Source organism: Mus musculus, chromosome 6 (genome assembly GCF_000001635.26).
Source record: "Mus musculus strain C57BL/6J chromosome 6, GRCm38.p6 C57BL/6J".
NCBI classification, from domain to species: Eukaryota; Metazoa; Chordata; class Mammalia; order Rodentia; family Muridae; genus Mus; species Mus musculus.
The window spans coordinates 118,966,981-118,972,549 of record NC_000072.6 but is presented as its reverse complement, the minus strand read 5'-3'; the positions used below and the strand labels follow the sequence as shown (position 1 = coordinate 118,972,549).

The following is a 5,569-nucleotide window of genomic DNA, read 5'->3' as shown; positions in this document are numbered from 1 at the left end:
GAGAGAGAGAGAGAGAGAGAGAGCGAGAGAGAGAGAGAGAGAGAGAGAGAGAGAGAGAGAGAGAGAGAGAGAGAGAGAGAGAGAGAGACTTGATTCTGGGGACATCGCAGAGCTATGCCCTCAGTGTAGTTTAGAAACAGTGGAGATGATTCTCATTGTCGCCAGAATGAGAATCACCAGTGTTGAGAAATAGAAGAGGAAGAAAAGATGCCAATCTCAGCAGGGAACTTGCTCCGCTTGTCACACAGGGGACAGGAGAAGACATGTCCTGATTGTAATGTTCAGAAGCACTGTCTGGAAACACACTGCAGGGTTTCAAAAGCTTCGCTGCTCAAAAAATATTTGTATATTCGTGTTCATAATAGCCCAAAGTAGACACAATCCAAATTTCTATCAAGAGATCAGCAGGGACACAAATGTGATATAGCTCTCCAGTGGGATGGTGTTCAGCCTTAAAGGGAGTGGCCTGCTGACACGTGCTATCATGGGGAAGAACTTGAGGCTATGCTGAGGGAAATAAGCCAGTCACAAAAGGAGAGAAATGACTTCATTTCCATACATTCCTAGAAGAGGCAAAGTCCTGCAGACAGAAAGTTGAGTGGAAGCTGCCAGGGACTTCGGACGAGGGGAATGTGGAGGTGATGAGGGAGGAGTTCTTCTTCAGGGTTTTCTGCTGTAGGTGGTGACAAGGGTCGGCACCAATGTGAAATGTATACTTAAGTCGGATGCTTAAGTATACTGGTGGGTTTTGAGCCATGTGCATTTTAATACAACTAATATTAATTTCATATTTGTAAGAATGATCTCTCTTGAATATTTTAGAGAAAATCCTGAATAAGGAAATTTAAAAATCGCATTTTAGTGTTTAGACAAGCTCCTTTCATCTGTGTGTGCTGAGGCACACATTTCAGAGCTTGCTCTCTGGGGGGCTTGGAAGCTGGGTTCTTACTTGGACGGCCTTTGCTTTCATACGCGTTGCCTGCAGACTCTGCTGGGTTAGGGAAGAGGTGAATCTTTGGGTCTTCATTTCTGCATCTACAACTAGACAATAGGAATTCAGGTTCCCTCTCCCAACCTGCCCTGCCACCTTTGCTTCTCCCTCCACCGAGGTGCCCTTCAGGAACCTGCAGAAAGCACTGGCAGAGACCGTCCCCAGCTGCTTTCCTGTGGTAGATCATCAGTGACATCCTAAAAGACGCAACCATATCCTAGCTGGCATCCTTATCCCCCATAGAAGGCAGCTGCATTGCAGCCCCACTCTCCTCTCTCAGGTAGTGGATTGCTAGTAGTACAGGACTATGCTCTGGGTTGTTCGGTGGGGAGAACGCAGGACATTCCTCTTGAATACAGTGCACAGTGTCATGGGCAGACCTCCTCTTTTGGTACCCATAGTGCTTACCTGGGCAGAAGAGGCTGGTAGGCTCTAGGGGCATGGTAGGTGGTCGAAAGTCCAGCCTGTTTTTCCACCTGCCAAGTGAAAGTGTTGTCTGGTAATGATGAGAAAGACATTGAGCTAGGCAGTCTTTCCCAAATACAATGCTATGTTTAACTTCACTCTGGGAAACAGTGCTTAGCTACCACAATATGTGACATATATTTAAATTTTGTTGTGTTAGAACAACAGAATAAAAGAAGTGTGAGTGTGTGTGTGTGTCTGTGTGTGGGGGTGTGCATTTGTGTCTGTGTGCGTGTGTCTGTGTGTGAATGTACACACATGTCTGTGTACGTGCATGTGTGTGGGTGTGTCCCATGTCCACTGCAGTGTTCTCAGAGCATTCAGATCACTTCAATCTGCTTTCCAGCCATTCAACATCTGCTTGCCAGGGGACCACTGCTCAGTGGCCAGCAGCCGGCCTGCTCACCTGCTGTCCCCATTGCCTGCTCTGTGTCCATCGTCTAGCCTGAAAAATTCTCTTTGGGAAAAACCAGATGCTGGAAGCAACAGTGGAACGTTGTGGATGTAAAATGGGCAAAATGGAAGTTTGTTTGCTTGTGTTTGGAAGGGAAGGGTTCAGTTGGAACCTGTGCTAGGCAGACTCAGCACAGCCAAAAAAGCCTGGAGGAGTCTCCCTTCCCCAGACCACTGCCCCATTGCTAATATTCCAAAGCCAGGTATGTCCTGTCTTCCCCATCCATTCAGGGCACATGGGCTATAAGTCCTGTAAAATTTGGTTAAGGAGCCTGCCAAGGTGCTTCACTTCCACATTGCCTTGTGTCTCCCAACTCCCGAGTCCTTCCTGACACCACTATTACTTCTTAGCATGATGCCAAAGTTCCTGAACCCTCTTCGGCCTTCATTTTACCACCACCACCCCCCCCCCCACACACACACACACAGAGCCCTTGCTGAAGAGAGGCCCACTGTGCTGCTTACCTTTCTCATGGTGCAGCAGGATGCCTGGCAAAAGCAACTGAAGGAAGGAGGGAGGGAGGGACGGAGGGAGGGAGGGAGGGAGGGAGGGAGGGAGGGAGGGAGGGAGGGAGGGAGGGAGGGAGGGAGGGAGGGAGGGCTTGTCTAGGGTCCCAGGTAGAAGGGATTCAGTGTGTCACAGTCCAGAAAATGGAGGTGGGAACTGGTCCCGCCGAGTCCATACTTAGGAAGCAGAGAGTTGACTGATATTCAGCTAGCTTCCTGCCTTTCCACTTTTTAGTCTGTCCAGGACTCCAGCCCACAGGATGGTGTCACCACAGCCAGGGCGGAACTCTCACCTCAATTAAACTCCTCTGGAGACTTCCTCATAGACACACCTGGGGTGTATCTCCTAGGTGACTCCAAATCCAGTGGGACTAACAGAAATGGCTACATTACACCCACAAACAGGGCTCTAACTCCATCCTGGGACTCCTCTTTTTTATTTATCTGACCGTCTAGGAAATAGTTTTGATTCTTTTTTTTTTTTAAATAAATGCAGAGTCAAGAGTTGCTAAGCATCTCTCTCGAGTTATAAATAGAAATGGCCCAATCTATCCTGTGTCCAGTTTCTTGTTGAAGGGAGCTGAAAACTGGTCCCCTACAGCTTAGCTTTGCCTCTGGGTGATGACATAGAGTGAAGATGGGTTCCTCCTTAAAAGCTGGATTGACTTCTCCATTGGAACCCCTGGGAATTTCTCTGACACACTTTCAAACTATTACACGTGAAGAGGATTTCCAGAGGTTGTTTCTAAGACACTAGGAGGGGTGCATTGTCTGGTGACTGGAGCCTGCTGACATGGTGAAGGAGAACCAGGGAGCTAGACTTCAAGAGCATCCTCTGACCTTTGGTGGGTTCCCATATGCCATGGCTGTCATGAGAATCTAAACAGATAGGCAGTGAACAGAAAGAACTCTGCTTCTCAGGCATTGAATATAGTGTGTTACTGTAGCCTGTGCTCAGAATCAGTCTAAGATGAGGAACTGGACCAGACTAGACTTCCTAGGACCTAGAACAGCACTCTCAAATTGGTGGTTCTGTGGCTGGGCTCCCAGGACTGCTGTGAAAATATCTATTTGCAGTTCGACACGCTGGACTCCTGACTCTGACCTTTGGTTTCCTTATCTGTAAGAGCCAGGAAAGGCCACTGTGAAGAGTGCTGTGGGTTCTATGATAATGCACGTGCTGAATCTGGTACAGTGCTGGCATAGCACAGGCAATTGGCATAGGCCTCACCTCTGCATTCCTGGGATTGCAGGTGTACAGCGGTGGCTGCAGTTGCCAGGGCTCCATGCTCACCCCTATTCTGTTTGGAAGCTAAAGATGAGACTTACACATTTTCTATTTTTGTCTTTTTGATACATGTTGGTTCTTGAAATCCTGTGAAGTAGCTATGCAGCCTATTCCTAGCTGATCGAACCAGACAAATCATTTTTCATCCAAAAGTAACCAAGAAGATGTTCTTAGCTGTGTGCAAATACGTTGTGATTTTTTTCCCATTCAAATGATCTGTTCTTTTTTTTTTTTCTTTTTTTTTTCTTTTTGGTTTTATGAGACAGGGTTTCTCTTTATAGCTCTGGCTGTCCTGGAGCTCACTCTGTAGACCAGGCTGGCCTCGAACTCAGAAATCCGCCTGCCTCTGCCTCCCGAGTGCTGGGATTAAAGGCGTGCGCCACCATGCCTGGCTTATGATTTGTTCTTCTTGAGGAATATTTCTTTAGGACACAGCCTCGCAGTAAGCTATTTCTTGGTGTATATGGAGAGCAATGTAAAGTTTGGTGGGATTCTGACAACTCACTGGTATAGAAAAGGCAGATACAGATGGATGGGATCCCACTCAGTATAGGCTCCTCACTTCTGAGTGTCTCTTGTCTTTCTCACTTGTTCCTGAAGGTGGCCAAGTATTTTACCTCAGATTTAGCTTTAATATTATTCTTGGTGAGGGCACTACTCGTTCATTCATTCATCCATTGAACAAGTGTTGACCAGGGAGGCTGTGGGCTGTGCTTCTGGGCTCGCACTGGTGACAGAGCAGTGAGTGTGGCTTTATTGTCTCTGCCCAGAGAGGAGGGCAGAAAACAGATCTAGGCATGCATGAAGAAGACGTCTTGATGGTTTGGTGAGTGGCAGGGAACATGGTAACTTAAATAGCTGACCAGGAAAGATTGTTTTGGGATTCAGAAGACAGAAGGAACTCATCTTGCAGGGGAGAGAGAGAGAGAGAGAGAGAAAGAGAGAGAGAGAGAGAGAGAAGAAGGAGGAGGAGGAGGAGGAGGAGCGGGGAGAAGAGAAGAGAAGAGAAGAGAAGAGAAGAGAAGAGAAGAGAAGAGAAGAGAAGAGAAGAGAAGATATAGCTTGAAGGAAGAATAGCTCCTAATTTTGTCTATCACAGTGGGATAGCTGGTTTTGGCAGTGCTCTAAAATTGTTAATAAGTAATATTTTGAATGTTGCCCACTATATCTGAAGTTATAGGTACATCCTGATCTGACCACCACACACTGGACATATATATTGAAGTGTCTTATCAAATCTACATAAATATGTGTAATTCCTGTTCCAGTTAAAAATAAAAATGTCTAACAAAGAAAGGAGAAACAAGACTGGAGGGCAGTGAAGTGGGTGGGGAGGGTAAGAGGTGGGCAGCATGGTGAGTAGGGAGGGCAAGAGGTGGGCAGCATGGTGAGTGGGGAGGGTGAGAGGTGGAGCACGGTGAGTGGGGAGGGTGAGAGGTGGAACACGGTGAGTGGGAGGGTAAGAGGTGGGCAGCATGGTGAGTGGGGAGGGTGAGAGGTGAAGCACGGTGGGTGGGGAGGGTGAGGTGGCAGCACTGGAGGGTGGGGAGAGGGGAAAGCATGGCAGATAGGATCGGGGCATGGTTACTGCTGCTTCCTTCTTTGAAAGATCATTCTGCCTGTGGATTTGGAGATGGGTTTGGCAGGGGGTGACAAGCCATATGGGAGGCCAGCTGCTTGGGAGGCATAGAGGCTGGCTCCAACAGCCAGTAGTGGATGTGGGATGGACGGATGAGGACACAGTTTTTCCATTATGTGAAAGAGACCCATGCTCTGGAGGGTAGTGCCAAGGCATGCTGGTCTCTGCTGCTTCTGAAGGCCTCCAGGTGCTGGGAGGCTTGGCTCTCAGCCCAGGATGGATGCCA

At 48.0% G+C, this 5,569-nt stretch overlaps 1 protein-coding gene across 49 annotated transcripts in view; it reads left to right on the top strand.

Moving 5' to 3' along the window:
* The window catches only part of Cacna1c (calcium channel, voltage-dependent, L type, alpha 1C subunit), a 610,145-nt gene that overhangs the window by 224,835 nt on the left and 379,741 nt on the right, over positions 1 to 5,569 (top strand). The window lies entirely within an intron of this gene.